Source organism: Triturus cristatus, chromosome 4_2 (genome assembly GCF_964204655.1).
Source record: "Triturus cristatus chromosome 4_2, aTriCri1.1, whole genome shotgun sequence".
Classification (NCBI taxonomy): Eukaryota; Metazoa; Chordata; class Amphibia; order Caudata; family Salamandridae; genus Triturus; species Triturus cristatus.
The window spans coordinates 247706099-247725288 of NC_140586.1; the positions used below are offsets into that span (position 1 = coordinate 247706099).

The 19190-nt window shown below is 43.8% G+C and overlaps 1 protein-coding gene and 1 long non-coding RNA gene across 2 annotated transcripts in view; both read left to right on the forward strand.

Annotated features, from left to right (window-relative positions):
• Positions 1-19190, forward strand: part of LOC146833564 (cytochrome P450 2D6-like) — a 413996-nt gene that overhangs the window by 209897 nt on the left and 184909 nt on the right. The gene's annotated exons all lie outside the window — the stretch shown is intronic.
• Positions 4252-12188, forward strand: LOC146833565 (uncharacterized). Its single transcript, XR_014960597.1, has 3 exons — positions 4252-5522; positions 6615-6884; positions 10278-12188. It is a non-coding gene; the product is annotated as an uncharacterized LOC146833565 (long non-coding RNA).

Sequence of the window (19190 nt, forward strand, 5' to 3'; positions counted from 1 at the left end):
ACACGTTCAGGAAGGAGCTCCAGACCTGGCTCTTCGACTGACCCGGAGCTGCTCCCCCCCCCCTCCTCCCCCCACCCCCTCCCCCCCCCACCCCCAGCACCTTGAGACCCTCACGGGTGAGTAGCGCACTGATTGATTGATTGATTGATTTTTGGACTTTATGCTCTACCATTGGCTGTCCTGCAATTTCAAGGGAGAAGCAAAACTGCAGGCAGCATAATGCAAAGTAGAAAACAGGTCAGGCACTCCGATCAAACATGAGAAGTTAAGCGGAGATCTGGGGAAAGGACCAGTAGATTCAAACTTTAAGCAGTTCATAGGTAGCGACAAGATGCAGCCTACGTGCCATGTTAACAATTCCCTCGTTGTACCATTATGTAAATTATAACCAATCATGGGCAGCAAGCAGGGTTTCCGATATCTCACACATACTAATAAATAGTAAAAGTAATATGAATCAACACGCAGATTAACACAGAGGAAGCGCCTCAATGCACTCTTAAAGCAATTCAGAAGTAGCTGTCATTTATAATTAGGTTTCGCCCATGTGATTAACAATACTTTTTTCTTTTTGGTAAGTCTTAAGTTGGTGAGCAGATGTGCAATATAAGTTAAAGAAACTCAGTAGGTATCAGAATGCTTTGCACAGTTTGCACAACAGCATTTACAGGCATTACATATGGAGTAAATAAGAATACACAATAACAATATACAAAAGAAGTATACAATAGACAGTGGGATATGTGGACAATATATTTTGGAGGTAGTTATGGTAGGGTGTTTCAGGAAAAGTATCTTCAAAACTTCCCAAACTAAATCTATGGGTATAGTGCTGAGATAAACATGAATCATAGGAATATGCAGCACACTCCAAAAAGTGCTAGAACAAATTTATGATCATCAAAACAATTTATATTTTTTTGTAAAACCAACAAAAGTGTCACTGTGTTTAGTGGGACGCTCTCACAACCGCAAAACCATCAACCTTGCACTACTAATAGCCTCATATGGGCACATACGTGAAATATGTTGCATACTAATACACTGAGGTTACGGAATGATAAATGCAGATGAAGTAGAAGGTCATCATGTTATTGTAAGTTCCTGTTCAAGGAGGAAGACGCCAGCAAAGAACAAAGCCAAGAACAAAGGATTAGGCGTGAATCTGCTTCTCCAATAGAGGACAACCCGCCTCGGGCCCTGGAAGGACCAGCTGTGTCATCAAGCATGTGTAATGTATTTTGTCAAGGACATGGCTTTTAGTGGGATAAAAAACTGCGAGGGGGATCTCTCAAAGGGGGATGGCCAATGTAATATAGGGAGTGGCTTAAAAACACATAAGGTAAAAATCCGTGACAAAACGTGAGATGATCGGTGTTTCTTGTGTTTTATATCATGGGTGCTTGCACAGCGCACCTGCAAACCCCCTTACCTATATTATTAATGGCGGGTGATCCGGAACTGAATGGTGTAACCCATGCCCCCCGTTCCCGACCAAAGATGTTCACAATGAAATTAAGAGGCTTTTTTAAATATAGAAACAGATGTTATGCACCTTTATAGCACCCACAAGATAAACTAAATTGCCTCTGTTAGCACATGTATTTATTACTGGAAGGCAGGAACTGGGAATTTTGTTGGGGGGTGGGGGGGGTGCGGGTACTTTGGAAACTGTATCACCCGAGACCCAAGTGTAGATTGTGATGCTTTTTAGATACTGCATGCAGGGGTGGAGTAATGAACAGCAGCACATTTATGTTCTAGATGTTCGATATAGTAAATCCTGTCTGCTTAAGGGTGTGAAATGGACTTTGACATTTGGGGGTTGATAAGGAACCTCTGGGGGGGGGGGTGAGCACAGAGGGGGCACATACACCGTCGGATCAATATTTCATTGTATTAAGGGATCCTAATATTACACGGACTGCCTAGCCCCACCATTGAAACTGATGGAGAAAAAGTACAGCCGGCCGGCTCGTGAATCCTTAGGACAATAAAAGTACTTAAGTGGATGCCTACTTGTGCCTCAGGGGTGGTGGTAGAACCAAAAGATGGCATACACCATTTCGGTGACCTTCCGGTAGTCTGCGTTTCTAGGAGTGAAATAGCAGAGAGCTGAAAGCAAGGCTTGGAAACCGATGTGTTCCGTGTAGAGAATAACATTTATAGCTTGAGTCAAACAGAAATCACTTAAACCAATAAAGACAGCGGATCAGATGGCAAAAACCTTTGAACAGAAATGCCAGCACTGTAAAAATAAAAAGAAGCATAGTGCAAGCACTGTATAGGCGAAACCTTACAAAAAATATTTCCACAAAAGTGGAAGGAAACAGTACTTGGTTGTCGGAAAACTGATAAGAGAAGCATAGGAACAAGCATTGTATGTAAATCGAGTATGTAGTCCAAACGCAAATCATCTTATGACCCAGTCCATATGCCAGTGTTCGGCTAAGACGTGGCGCAGCCACACGGTGTGTACAAAATTGCATTCTGATTTTGTACACACCGTGTGTACGCGCCACGTCTTATTCAATTTACATACTTAATGGAATCACTGAAGATTTTTTACTTCGGAGTCTAACTGACAATAAGGCCACACAGCGGATGTGGAACTAAAAGGGAGAAACTATGGATTTCTAGAATCCACATATTTTGTTTGTTTCTGGCCCTGAGGAAGCTCAAATGTTGGGTGAAACACATTGGCTGTACTGAACTGTCAATCAATGAAAAGAAGATGTTGAATAAAAGAATCATTATAAGCAAAGAAAGGATCTCTTGTGTCATCCATTTGCTATGAATTTAACAATGTGTTGAACTATTTTTCTCTGCTATGAGTTGCCTCCCTATATGTTTATATCATTGATAATATCACTGCAACATTTGCAATGAAGTTATTGATGAGAAAACTGTGCCTGGTGGAGGTATGGGTTACCTTATATATAGGTATGAAAATTAATCAAATACTTAAATTGTCAGCATAATACACCAAACACAGTAATAAGAGCGAAGTATTATAAACAGGGTGTCGTGCACTTTTTCAATGTTATTTGAGGTCTTTTGGCTTGTGCCAGCCTTTTACAATAAAACCAACCTAATGGGTAAATGTGCTGTTCTGGCCCATAGGCTATCAAATGAGGATGGTCAACTTTCAGCTACAGCAATAAAGGGACTATTCAGGAGTTGAGAGTTTGGAGGCATGTGGGTGTACTTTGGTCCCACTTTAATAAATTTAAAGGTCATTAATTATCCTAATACAGTCTTTTAAACTTGCACCAAGGAGTAAGTGATACTACTCTGTGAAATGGGGAAATCTGCCCATTTTTTTAATATGCTCGCAGAGCAAAATTAGGCTACAAAAAACACCAAGGTACTCATTATGATACTGGACGGACAGACCACCCGATCGCAGTGGCCACGGATCAAGTCCAACCACCAAGGCTGCAAACTAAACAACACTGCATTACGATGCAGGCAGGAGTCGTCTCCAACCACAGCGGTTGAACATCTGCTGTCACTATAACAGGGTAAGTAATTACAAGACACATCATACTTACACTCATGAGAAGAAGCTGGTGATGACCAATTGACGCATGTCAATTCCTCCCTCTTCACCATTTTTATCTTTATTGTGCATGTCTGGATCCTCAAATGATGGCTTATGCTGCTCTCCTTCCTGTTCAATGAGAGGGATGTTGTGTTTCTGAGCAAGGTTGTGGAGCATAAAGCAAGCAAAGGTGATCTGACAGAACATCCTGGGGGTGTAGAGGAGGGCCTCCCCAGTCGTTTCCAGACATCAGTACATGGCCGTCAGGAGTGAAAAAGTCCGCTCCACTGCCTGCCTATCTTCCATGTGCATCATTGAAGTGGACTTCCCCTGGTGTTATTGGGTTTCTCAGTGATGTCAGTAACCATGACCGGTTGGAATATGCTGAATCTCCTAGGTAGAAGAAACACAGTAGTGTCATCAATCTCAAACCAAATTACCTCATCATGTGACATGGCATCACCTACACACAAAAACGCTTGCACATGTCATACTCACCAACAAACCAGGCTCTCTCCAGTAGTAGTCGTGACATACATTGTGGTACATTGCTGTTACGCAGTATGAATGAGTCGTGCAAAACTGGGGAATCTGGCACAGACACATGATATATATAAATCAGCTAAACAAACCACTTGCATGTTGATAGAACATGTGTGCTTATAGCTCCTATACACGTGTTTATTGCTTTGTGGTGCCACCAAGCCAACCTCTGTGCCATCTATTGATCCAATGACTTGTGGAAACTGAGCCAATCCATAAAAGTCTCCCTTCACATTAGGCAAATCCTGACGCCTTGGAAACTGTATATAGCTGTCCATGTGTTTCAACATGGCTGCAAGTACATCACATAGCATACGACTAAACATAGGTTGTGACATACCTCCCAATGTGGCCACCGTATAATGAAAGTAACTTTAGCAAAAAAATGCAGTGCTGTCCTTACTTTTACCTTTGGTGTCAGAGCAATGAGATAGATTCGATTAGCACCTAAATCCGGTTCCAACTGTGCACATAGATGCTCTATTGCCTTAGTATCAAGACCGTACTTCATGATAACATCTCTTTCTTGCATAGTCTGGAGGTCTGGGAAAGGTCGGTATACTGCAGGCTGTCGCCTCCTAACTCTGTCATGGAACCTATATGTGGAATGGAGAGACATGGATGGAACTTACAAATTCCACGTAAAAATCAGAGAGTGACACAAAGGATGTGAAATCACAATGAGTTAAGTTACCATGTATGCAGCTGTTCACATCACGAAATACTGACTAATTTCATTAAAGGATGCTGTAAGTAATTTGTTAGAAAAAGTGATGCATCACACCAAGATACCTTCAACATTTTCCACCTGTGCCACTCACTACATACATAAAAGTTTTTTTTTCAAATTTGGAATGCAGTAAACAGTTCTACACCTGTCAACAAGGACAATGGAGAAGAAATGTCAACATTACAGGACATGTACCCTCTGCATATTCGAACAGCGTGGTCTGTGTGTCCGAACAATGCGGTTACATTCATTGGTTTAAGTAGTAAAATGTGACCGCCGTGTTCAGGTGTTATGCCTTGGCCGACATCGCAGACTGCACGAGGTGATGCATGTGTAGGATATACCCATTCTTTCTCCGCTGGCTGATTTGAACCGTGCGGTAGGCGTGTCCGAACAATGCAGTCACAATTATTGGTTGGAGTTGTAAAATGCAACTGCAATGCACCAATGTACATGACCGTCTACAGTAAACACTGTCTGTGTTCTAGATATGAAGCTTTCTGATACTAACATTTCGAACTTGCCTCAAGACACTGCTGCGAAAAATCCATCAACAATATTGCTGCTGCTTGCCATCTCTGGGAACCAACATATCATGGTGTACAGGCAAGAGGGCCCCGCCCTTCACTCCAGAGGAGCTTGAAAAACTGGTAGAAGCGGTCCTTCCCCTGTACCGCTGAATTCTATGGCACACCAGAGGAGTAGGTGAGTACAGTACCACCTTATATATACTATTTACGCATAGATGATGCATACACATGTGAGACTACTGGTGATGTTACAAATGGGCTCCATGATAGACATTGCTTCAGTACAGGCCCTTGACTCATACATGATTCCAATTTATATTTACAGTAGGTTGTACCTACAAATATACTGTAAAAATGTACATTGCAAATATGCCTTTAAATCAGAGTGCTTGCGAATTTGTCTTTGTAGTTTTAAACAACATCTCCACCGGTGTGAGGTAGTGCAACAGTGCAGCCTTTACAATGCCACTTTGATGTTGTGCCAAAAAAACCTTGTTGTATATGGTATACAGTGTAAGCCTTGCCCACAATCATGTGCACACAGACACACGCACGGTTTGTCATAGGGCCATTTCAGAAATCGGCATGTCCATTGTTGAACAGCCTTACATTTAAATACACGTGCATGGCAGGTCTGTTGTCGTTTTAGCAAACCCAAAAAGTCAATTATTTAAGTGCAATGTGGCTATTTCCATTTCAACCACATGCGTTTGTAAACATTTATCTACACTATACAGGTGTCCGTTCTCAGGAGCTATATAAGTGTAGGCTCCTGGAGGTCACATTAGACTATTTCAAAAATGTTAAATGATTTGCATGACACATGTGTAGACGGGCAAGGGTATGCAACATTTATGTTTACCTGTTATCATGAACCATTGTGTTATGACCATAAGGGGAGATCCTGAGAAATAAGAGAATAAAGAAGACTACCTTCTGAATACATGGACTGAATTTTCTTCGAAATATTAATATCATTTGTTTGAACACTCATCTGCTTGTGCTCGGGAACAATATCTTGTTTTAGTATGTGATATCAGGGCTGTGGCGCCTTTATACAAATACGAGATTGATGGTAGTACACAGAATGAGTGTTATACTTAACAGGAAAGTGTTGTCAGTAGGTTAGCATACGTAAATCAAAGATTTTATGTATCCAATAATTTCCATTGCTAATGTTAGCTGTATTGTAGCTCTGTATAACTATAGCTGATGACTTCAAAAGTGGCTTGGTCACTTAGTCTCTACATCTGCTGCAACCATACAGGTCAAGGCACATCTCAAGGTGAAAATGTGGAAAGCCATCGCCCGAAGGGTACGGTCCATGGGGGTTGCTCGTCAGTGCAGTGTTCACTGCAAAAAGAGGTGGGAGGACCTGAGAAGATGGACCAAGAAAATCACCTGGTCAAGCTGGGCTGTCCTCCACCAGAAAAAGGGCTGCTTCCTGAAACCTGACCTCCCCTAATTGCCCGCATACTGGCGATGGCATTCCCCAACCTTGATGTGCAGTGGCAAGCACAACAGTAGCTTGGAGGGGGTGAGTATCTTTCCTCAGTGTGATGTCATACATGGCCATGATTTGTTTTTCACTTACAGACAGCTATGTACCATTTTCAGGCAAGATATACTAATTTTTCACTCAAAGATGGTGTATTTGCATGTGTATTTGTGGAAGTAGGATCATGTAGTTAGTTAAAGATACTTTACAAGTCAGCCTGATTTAGCAAACTGAAGTTTGAAATGCAAGTTCAAAATAGTAATACAACATGTCTGGCTATATGCAGACATTTACTACATCTTAGTTGGTAAGAATTATTCAAGATGATCACAGAAAGCACACTTATCAGCCTTGTGCCTGACATCTTGCTGACACTACTGTGTGTATCTTGATGTTGGACCCCTCACTAATGGCATGTGACATGAAGACAGTGTGTATGCAGACACTGTGCACCAATCTTATTTGTCAAGAGGGCAATCTAGAGTAGCAAGATGTGGTTAAAAAAATAAATGAATGCCTTAGGGCTGTAGCTACCTTGTAGGAATGTGTGAGATCCTAAGTTGCACTGCCATATGTACCACAGCTCCATACATGCTGAAGAGTAGGTCGACATAGTGCTCACAAATCTCAACATTATTTCCTGGGGTGTAGAATGGGTATGTGACAATGTGAATAACTGAAGTGTGTACCTTCATGCCCGGTCTAATTTGTATCTTATGTGCTACATTTTGTCACTATGTAGCGTACTCTGAAGAGTCCATCAATGGCATCATCTGGCTTGCAACCGGATATCAATAGTCACATGTGAAATGCCTAAAGTGTATGGTGTACAGTTCACATTGATTTACATTTAGTTACTCTGAAGATACTACCACTTCTCTGTAGCAGAGACCCAACTTTTATACATGCATTGTGTCACAGAATTCTGAGCTTGAGATTAATTTAGGTGCTCATTACAATATGTACATTATGGGCCTCTTCAATGAGGATATACCTACAGTTTTGTCCCTCTGGAACGCCATGTTTTTCACATTCTGGTGGTGAAATGTTCCACCGCTTATTTACAAGGCCACATAAAGCTACTTTACGTGGCTTTTCATGGCCTTAAAAATATGTGCCCTGTTAATGCAGGCAAGTGCGTGAAAGGGACGTTCCATGGGTTTTGCTGTTGGTTTTCCCTCACAGCAACCATGGGACCTGAAGCATTCTCATATTTAGCAGACATCGTAAACCTGGGAATACGTCAGAATCTAAAGCCACCCCCTGGGGTGGCTTCAGGGAGGTAAAAAGAGGAAAAATGATTTCACATCTCCTAATGTCTTCCTGTTTCTATGTGTGCTACATTTTGCATCACACATAGAAAGAGGAAAGTGGCTAACTTGATTGATTTTGTGCTGGAAGGTGTCCCTTCCTGCATGCAGTCACGCAATGCAGGCACCCTTGCACCATGATGCAAGGGTGCCTCTGTTGGCGTATGGTAGCCCATTGAAGGTTAGAGCAGGGGAAAATGACTGGAATGTGCGGTATCACATTGATACGGTGCATACCTGCCCTTTGCTCTTGACACAGAGCAACACAACAAGATTCCTTGTGCCACTGCCCTACGCACAAACTTCATAAATGAGGCCCTAGGTTTATATAGCTACATCCCAGTAAATTACATTTCTTACCATTGGTATGAGATAAAGACCTAGGGATACAGATTTGTGACCAAATTTGTTTGACAAATGTGGGTGGGAAATGTAGGTGCCCGCATCTGCAGTTGTAGGTGACAGTGGTGATGGCACCATATTTCGGGTCTGTGCACATATCTATATCCTAGTGGCACTGTTGGAGCCAAGTATTTATAGTTGCTATAAAAAACAGGGGAGTGATTCTGTTAAGGAGTACAGAGGTTGGAATCCCAATAATATAATCAAATAATGTTACCTCTGACACCATAGATAGTACAAACTTGAGCTTACCAGATGGATTTTTTATTTACCCCTGGATTGCAATTAAATGCGAAGCTATTTTTTGTATTCCATCAAGACATGTTGTTCCTATGCAGCGCCTACGTGCTCAGTACAAATTGCAATACATTCAAAAAGAAAAAACACAAAGAGAATTAAACACACACAAACTTACATATGTACACAATAACAGATGAATTGTGTGGTCAACACGTAAAAGATACTTGTACACTTCACAAACATCAAGTTCTAAGAGTTCATGTGCAAAGAAAAGTCCTACGCTCTTCTTAAGCGGGAGTACATGGACTCCTTTTCATGAGGTCCTCACAGTACAATATTCTTTTTAAATGCCCAAAAAGAAAGGGGGGGTGGCCTCTGAATCTAGAAACCAGTTCTGCAAGACCGTATTAAATGATTTGCAGGTAGTCACAATGACTTGACATCGATTTATCCTGGGTTCTCTTAGGCTCGCCTCATCATGAAAATATTGACCTTCTGCATGGCACTTCTTATCTCAAAGGTCTTCATCAGGGTAGATATATTTATACGAAGGACTGACTCTATGCCAGAAGATTAAAAAATAAGACGCGCCCGGAGAGAGTACAGCGACTTGCAGCTGGCCCGTTGTGGCCCGTTTAAAGATACTGTAGAAGCCGTCCCCCGGCAAACGAAGTTTAAAGATCCTTCCTTGACTAAGCGAGTTACGGATCCGGAAATCCTCTGAATACAGAAGTGATATCACCAGTCCTTCGTATAAATATATCTACCCTGATGAAGACCTTTGAGATAAGAAGTGCCATGCAGAAGGTCGAAACGCGTTGGTTATTTTCATGATGAGGCGAGCCTAAGATAACCCAGGATAAATCGATGTCAAGTTGTTGTGACTACCTGCAAATCATTTAATGCGGTCTTGCAGACCTGGTTTCTAGATTCAGAGGCGACCCCTTTTTTTTTTTTTTTTTTTTGGGCATTTAAAAAGAATATTGTACTGTGAGGACCTCATGAAAAGGAGTCCCTGTACTCCCGCTTAAGAAGAGCGTAGGACTTTTCTTTGCACATGAACTCTTAGAACTTGATGTATAAGTATCTTTTACGTGTTGACCACACAATTCATCTGTTATTGTGTACATATGTCAGTTTGTGTTTGTTTAATTCTCTTTGTGTTTTTTCTTTTTGAATGTATTGCAAATTGTACTGAGCACTAAGTCACTGTTTACGTAGGCGCTGCATAGGAACAACATGTCTTGATGGAATACAAAAAATAGACTCACATTTAATTGCAATCCAGGGGTAAATAAAAAATCCATCTGGTAAGCTCAAGTTTGTACTATCCATGGTGTCAGAGGTAACATTATTTGATTATAAGTATTTATAGTTGAACACTCTTCATTAGCAACTAAAGTGTGATGTGATGTGTAATGAAATATTTGTGTAGTGTAGTCAGGCTGTTTATGAAATCAATGTTATCTTCTTGTTTCAGCATCAACCCAGGGCAGGGAAAGAGACAGGGGCAACACAAGTGGGGACGCAGTTGGGCACAGTGGTACCATCCTACCAAGTGACACAGAGGGAACCAGTGGCCTGAATGATGGCGGGAGCGTTACAGAGGAGCTACTAGGAGACTCATCAACATTTTCATCTAGCTCCAGTGGACATCCCCAGTGGTGGTGGTGTACTTGCCTGGACCTCCATCTGCTACATCGGTATCCTCCACCACCCTACCATCTCCATCCTCCCAGCTGCTCCCCAACCATCAGGCCCCGCTCCCCTAAGCAGGGAAGAGTGTCCTTCACCCCATGCTTCTGTCTACCCTACTGCCCTGAGTGTGGAGGCTGTTGACCTTCAGAGGCAGATATCTGTGGGTCAGACAGCAGTGTTAAATGCCTCCAGGTGCAGACATCCCAGCAAAACATGATGTTGTCATACTTGGAAGAAATTCACGCTGACATGTCTGGCTTACGGAGATCATTTCAGGCCTTGGCTTCCAAACTCACAGCAGCCTTTCAAAATTCCCATTTTCTGGCCCACCTCCTGCCCCTTCCACAACCACTATCCCTATCCCCCAGCTGTGCAAAGCAAACACAAGCACCTCACCAGATACACACAGCACACACAAGGACAAACATAAGTTACCAAAAACAAGCACACTCACTCATCATGCAGTCACCACCACTTCCACTACTACACACACACAGAGCACATCCGCAACACCAGCCACAGGCTCAACCCCCATCAGCCAGACAGACACTGCAGCTATTACAACAGCCACAGACTCTTTCTCAACACACACACAGAGTTCGCATCCACAAAACCAGTCACATGCACAAACCCCATCAGCCAGACAGACACTACACCTGCTAAAACATGCAGACTCTGTCAACACACACAGATGCCACATCCACAATACTAGCCACCCATACTTCAAACACTTCCAAACAAAAGCCACATCACACCACAAAATATACATCACACACCCAGAAATAGACACACACTGCACATGCATCCACATCTCGTACCTCACTTCCCTCTACCTCCAAAAACAAAGCCCCTGCCATTCCTTCTCCACAGAATCAGAAGACTCTTACCCTGTGTGCCCTTGACCTTTTGCCTACAACTCATGCACCCCCACCCAAACCCAAAAAGTCAGGATTACCTCCATACCATACACTTCAACATCACAACCACCAAAGTAGGCCTCTCTGGTACCTCAAAACCACCTCCCTCCAAATGCATGAAGAGGAAAAGGAAACAATCATAATCTGGCCCACTACCCCGAAAAAGATCCTCTTCCCCTACATAAACTAGTTCTTTGGCCCACAAAAAAAAGGTACCCACCCTTTCTATTACAATCACTAAGCTGAAGGGATACAAGATCCCCAAAATGATCACAGTCTGCCCAACAGTAGGGAAGGTGTTGGACTTCATTTCCAACACCACTCCACCATTGCGCCCCTTCCTAAAACATTTCATTGTAACGACGCATGCAAAAGAGTTGCGTGCTAAAGACACATTCGTTCTGTTGCTGGCACTGTGAAGGCACAGCGGGATTCAGGCTTCATCCTAAAGGACTTTTCCCAGTAACCACACCACCCAATACCAAGATCGCCTCTCCCACCCACATACCACACCCAGCCTCAACCCAAAATGATCCTTTCCCGGCTGATCCCAGCCTCTCCGAACCAAAGAACACCCCACCCCAATGACTCCAAGGTGTCTGGACTGCCAATTGGATGCCCCTTTCCTGTTGATGGTTCCATGGCAGTGTTCTTAACGGCAAATGTTGTGGCATAGCTGTGTGCTAATGCACAAGTATGTAATTGGACTGGCCATTGGCCTTTTTCTTTTTGACCCAGTTTAATTTTATAAAAATAAAAAACAACAATTGTTCAAATCTGTCCTACTTTTTCCACACATGGTAGTAGATAGCCACTTAACTATTTAAAGTGGTTGATAGTAAAATGCTTTTAATGCATATGGTGCAAGCTGATACATTAGCATTCTTGATAGTAGTTGCAACTAGATATACATTAAGAAGTGGCCTAGGACATGGGTTGATGTATCATGAGTGAACATGTATTGAATGTTCAAATTGTGGCATACTTTTGTTTATGTACCATCTGGCATGGTGATCAGGTCAAGTTGCTTTGAGCAATGTCCACATGTTAATGCTTTGATGTATTATTAGAGCTGTGTGTTTGAAATGTGTCAGATCTGTGATGAGTAACTATGACGCAAAATATGTTTGGGTAGTCAATCAAACTCTTGTATGCCTGTTACTTTTGCAGCACATGTGTCCTTTTTCATATGTGCTTTTCGATTGTAATCTCAATGGTTGACCAGTGTTGGTGATGTTATTGTCTTCCAAGTACACATCTGTCACATGGCTATGTATGAAGTATGTGTATATTTATGTTCCACTTCCTAGGTCATGGCAATTATCCTCTGCACATCTTAATAGAGTTGCAGGTGCTACCTGCACTGTATCCTTGACTTGGTATCTTCCAGGAGTACAAGTGACTTTAATAGTCACATCTTTTTGATGTCTTTCAAATGTTGCCTTAACATATCTGTGTTTTTATTATTTGGCTGAACCAGACCTATGTTCTCCTCCCTCACCCTCCTCTTTATCTCCCTCACCCTCTTGCTCTCCACCTCATCCATGTTAATGCTTGCCATGGCCTACACTCTCTCTTTGCCTCACCCTCTCTTTCCTCCTCACCCTTCTCTTTTCACATGACCTCCCTCTCTTACAACACTTTGCCATACCCTCACTGTGCATCAGACATCTCTCTCTACCACACCCTTCTATTTCCACCTCACCATTATTGTTTGTCCTCCCATTCCTCTCACGCTGCCCCATCCTCCTCTGACTTTCCAATCCAGCCTTAATCTCTTCACTGCCTTCTCTCTCATGTGCACTACCTTCCCTCTCACTTCCTTCCCTCTCTCTGCCTCATCCTCCTCCTTCTATCCCAACTGAGATACACATCAACTTCACCTTTCTCTGCTTTGCCTTTTCCTCTCTCCGCCTTATCTTCTGTCAGCATTGCCTTCAGTGCTGCTGCATATGGCATAAGGATTATGTGTATGCAAATGAAGTGTAATCTCCTAATGTACAAGCGTGTGTGAACATACTTGTGTGGATGGGCACTTGTGCATCATCGGACCTTCACTGAACAGTGGAAGCACCAAAGTCTGGATTTTTTAGAGCATACTTATGCATAACATCTACAACGACCTTGAGGCCATTTGTATTCCGACTAGAGTAAGGATCTGGGCACATTTTGACAATAATACATACAGCCATATGCAGTACCCTCACTCCCGGAAACAGTAATAACAATTGAAAGAGCTATCAAAGTTGGCAACATGAGGTGACCTGACCAACCATGTTGCTATACCTATCTGCCCACCGTGTTCAGCTTTTGAGGTTGAGGGCTGAACATATCACTGGGTGGCTATTTTCTCCAACAAGATTTGGATGTAAATTCTTAAGTTGAGTGTATTTTGGGTAACTAAGAGGAAATGTTCTCTCCAGAAATGTGATATCCATACTGCTGCCTATATCAAATTCTCTTCCACTTTCATACAGGCTTTCCTAGACGCATCACCCTCTATAATCTTTCTCCAACACTGTCCCTTTGTTGCTATGATTGACCTCTAGTATCTTTATACTCGTTCTCTGGTCCCTCACCCACCACGGACCATTTGCTCATCACCTTTCACTCTGACCACCTTCCTTTCTCTTCGAACTCATCCTTAAACATCCTCATGCTTTGCATTCACTCTTCCATAATCCTCTCCCTCTACTCACCTATCATCATACCCATCAGTGCATAGCTATCCTTTACAATACACCCAATCACTTTACTCATCCTTCTCCTGCTCCATCTTCCTACTTCATCAAATGCCTCTTATCCTCCTTCACCCCCTCTCACAGTAGTTCTATCCCATTATCCATTAAATGTAGCCTTCCATTCCTCTCTTACCAACCACCTCTGTCATGATCTTTTAATATTTGCACACATACTCATGCATTTACTCTTATTGCATCCCCCTGTTTCCTTGCCATTTTTTTGTGATAATCTTCATTTTATATTTCCTTACCCTTGTCTTTTCTATCTTCACTCTCTCCAGTAATCACTCATCTCTCATCTTTGTGCCCCTACACCTTTTTGTCTTGTCCAGAATTTAGAATGATCATGTTTGTAACCTTATTGCACCACGATTTTGAAAAGTGTGGCTCTGTGTTTTCCCAGACTTAAAATGGAAGGGCATGCCATGTTCACATCTGAAAGATACTCAATAGCTATTGTACTTTAGTAGTGTGAGATAAGCACTCTACCTCTCGGAATACCCCAAAACATCACAAATATGTGACAATCAAATCAGGCCCTACAACAAGCCAGGACTATTGTTTTTATAGATGATTGTTAGTTGCATGAGATTAATTAACAACAACTATGGATTTGTTGCAGATGATATTCAAAAAGGTTCATTACAGAAAAGAAGAAAGTGGTAAATAACTAGGAGGAGTGTCTTTGACGTAACATCAGAGGCAGTGATGGTTGGTACAGCTGTGATGGAGCAAGGATTCGTGAAAGAAACTTGCTTGGATTCAGTCCTCACAAATAACGTGTAATAATGTAACCAATTTGTTTTGTGAATACTAAAACCACAATACACCACAATCAATTTTATCTAGGGGAAGCTTTTCTATGTGCATTACTAACCCGTAACATGAATGTTCTAAAATGGCTGAGAAAACGCGGGACTTCTATTGCGCATGCGTCTACTGCATCTACGTAGTATGACTCTGTCGCTTTTGGTGGGAATTTTTTGCAGCTGCGCAATGGCACTAAAAATAGCCGCTTCGAACTCACATGCTAATGCTCCTGCTACTGCTTTGTGTTCGAACGTGTGTTTTTCTGACTTTATTATTAGTTCTTATTTGGGCCTTGGAGGGTGACTGAAATCCCTACCTCGTGTAAACTGCGCACATGCGCATGGAGACTGGCCAGAAACAATGATGGCTCCCGTGTCACTCAGCTAAGGCCATCTTGCATGTAGAAGGCTGAGAAGCTCAACTGATGACCCCTGCAAGAGCAACAATGTTGAATAAAACTGTTTAACTTTCTGAGTAATGTGAAATGCGTGTGGGAATAAAGCTATGGGAAAAGAAAATTAAGGGGCGGGCACATAAACAATAGTTCATGGAGAAAATGTTAAATTCTAAGTGGTGTGATGAACTCACCTCTTCAGCCTAACCAATCAGAATAAGGGAAAACATAAGAATTGATACTTGATCGGGTGGTAGTATAATTGAGGTAAGATAGCTAGAGACCTCGTCCGACTTGTCAGATCTGTCATTCCGATTTGTTACTGACCCAACGCGTATACTGCTCCAGTTCTTGTCCGAGACGCTGTCTCAGACCCTGCTGCTGCCAGAAACTCTGCCCGAAAGTTTGAGATACTGATCGATTATCTATTCATCTAGAGGGATTGCGGAAAAGGGAAACCCAAGGAGAGTAGTGCCAGAGAGGGGTGCCACGCTGGCGTTTTACTTTAGGAGAAGTTACCCTTCCAGATCTGAATCTGCCTGTTCTTCTACCTGTGACCTGTCTTGGAGATTCTATCTGGCTCCCCAGTACGGTGTTGGGTTCATCTAAGACCATAGGTAAATATAATCAGGAATTCTGTATCTCCATGCCTATTTTCCCTTTCCCCGCCTTCCTTTTCTCCCTTTTCAGGTACCGTCATCATTGATCATTCTTGTTTTGTTATTGAAATTATTTAGAATAGTTTTGCCTCTTGAAATGAAGGTGGTTACTGTAATTGAATCTTGACTCACAAATTAACTTAGATAAAGGTTTTCAAAACTTCTTGAGTCTGTGTTTATTTAGAGTAAAGAGGTAAATGTCTTTCTACCTTAAACTAACTCAGCAACCTGATTCGTCAAGGAAATGAAACAAAATGTATTGAAATTGGTAAGACTTGGTAAAGGTAAATAACAAAGTTACAGGTATTACTCAAAATTGATGCCAGCGGTGTGGGCCCAGGTGTGTATTAGGTGTATGAGTGACCAGAGCTGGTGACCCACGCTCCATCAGCTGCAGAGTTAGGTGCCGATTCCGATCCTGGAGAAACCGGGTACGAACCGTCGGACGGAGCATTTTCTCCGTCCGACTCGTACCCGGTTAAAAAATATTACAAATATGCAAGTACGATTCGTATGGAAACACTATTTCCGTCCGAATCGTACAAAACACCGACCAACGAAAATATACATACCAATGTGATCCGGGAAAGCGCCGACGTGACTTCCGGACGCATTCAGGCTGCGTTTCACGAACCAGGAAGTACGATCCGTACCGACGTCACCCCGCACGGATTATATTTTACGGCAGCCAAAAACTGCCGGGAAATCAGGACGACGCGCACAAGGAGCACCTGTACGCGACGGACAGCCATGGACCCGAACCTACATGTCATCCCGGCCCTCATAGCAGTCCACCTGCTCTACAGGAACCGCCGCAGACGCCGCAGAAGGTCAGAACAACACCCAGGGGCAAAGGGGGGGCAGGGGCAGGACACATAACCCCCACCCAAGTCACAAATCATACATGCCCTGGACATACCTGACCTTCAGGGCCTGGTCACTTCGAGGGGGTGGGGGCGTGTCCACCAAGGCCTGTGTCCTCCACAACGGAAGTGGATGTTGACGCGAACCGGCAACACAAAAATTCTGGTACGTGTTGTACCCACGCCTTAAGAGCGTGGGTACGGGTCGTACCACGCCCACCCCTACGTCACCCCAACAATGGCGGTACGGCCCGTACCCATGTTCTAAAGGCCTGGGTACGGGCCGTACCAGCATTGTTGGGGTGACGTAGGGGTATGCATGGAACGACCCGTACCCACGCTCCTAAGGCATGGGTACGGGCTGTACCCCTATGTCACCCCAACAATGCTGGTACGGCCCGTACCCAGGCCTTTAGAACGTGGGCACGGGCCGTACCGCCATTGTTGGGGTGATGTAGGGGTACGCGTGGTGCGACCTGTACCCACGCTCTTAAGGCCTGGGTACGGTGCGGACCCCCAATGTTGGGGTGCCGTAGGGCTACGCACCGTACCCAGGCCTTCAGAGCGTGGGTACGGGTCGCACCACGCGTACCCCTACGTCACCCCAACAATGCTGGTACGGCCCGTACCCAGGCCTTTAGAACGTGGGTACGGGCACCTGTATACATATGTCACATGAGTCTAATCTACATAGGTCACAGTGCATAGCCTGAATAGCCACATGAGTAACATCTACAATACAAGGCACATATGTAGGCCCTGCAACACACAGTTGGTTGACCCATCATGCCACAGAGAAACAATGGAGAGCATGACACAACAGCAAATAACTTGATATCAAATTAGACAGAGGAGTCAGGCTCTGGGGGACACTCGACCACAGCATCTGCACCACACAGCGTTGCCAAAAAAGGGATGAGCAGGAACCATGTATTTCAAATTTTGACACATGCTGCAAAGCTAATACATTAAACCATGCCCAACATGACTGGGTCACTGCACATTGAGTGTATGTCCAGACAAACATCACACACAGGCCAGACCTGGCAAGGAGACTTCAGGTTTTAACATGTAGGCCGTGCCCGCACAAACCACCCCCTACCTGAGACAATGTGATTGAGACAGAGGAAGTACTTACACCTCTTACTCTGGGATAAAAACACATGGCCTACAATAAATCCTGATTGTACACAAACTACCCCTCGTGCACCTGTACACATATATCATTGACAAACAACCATCATGCGATAGTTGTACCAACACACACAGGCACTGGCCACTGTGAGTATGCACAGGCAAAATTGGGTCACCCTGTACAGTGGACACATGTAGCACAGTTTACGTAAATACACATTAGTCCAGGGTACAATGCCACAGAGCCCAACCTATGCTGAAGACACAGAGAATGTCCACATTGTTGGATGACACACATGATACCTAGGAAAAGGTGCCCCAGGGCACGGTAGTGGCCACACTCCTCCATGGTCCTGGATGGATATGACTGCAACTGAAGCAACTGTCCCTGCACTATGCATCTCTCCCACTCATGCACATCATGTCATAGGGCACAACATTGGAGATGCATGCTGTAAGGCAGTACACTTTTAAGGCACACTCCTATGTTGGGACTCAGCATCAGTGCCAACTGACATGGACCCCACAATGACTGAACTGGCCAGGGCACAGGCAAGGTCAAAAACCTGTTACACACCACCCCCACACATGATGCTGCAAGCATTGAGCACTTGGATAAACTGGCAGCCTAGATAACCTTGTGCAAGAGTGACCACACACAGACCAGGGAACACATGGCAAGGAGGGGAAGGGAGGAAGAACAGCACCGGTTTACTTTGGGGAACAGGATATGCACTGCACATTTAAACCCTGGCAGTGTATCCATGCAACTGCGCACTTCCAAAAGCTGGTGACACACAACAAACACACATGTACCTACCCCCTTCCTGCTGCTGCTTCTCCCGTAAGCGCCTATCCAAGTCAGGGAAGACCACCGCCAGCACACGCTTCTGGATGTGGGTCAGACGCTGGTGCCCACGGTTCTTGTGGCTCTCAGGTGAGTCCCTCAGCAGGACCCGTGCGATCCTCCTCGTCCAGCACCGGATATCTTGCCAGCGTTTCCTCACCTGGGCTAGGCGCCGCTTCCGACCCTCCGTCTTCCTCACGGCACTGATGGCTTGCTTCCATATCTCCCCCTTGGCATAGACGCCTACCTGTGAGGATGCAAAAGTGAGAATACTTTAATCCACCTGAGCAATGACACAGAGACACACATATTACTAATTTGCCTTGTTTG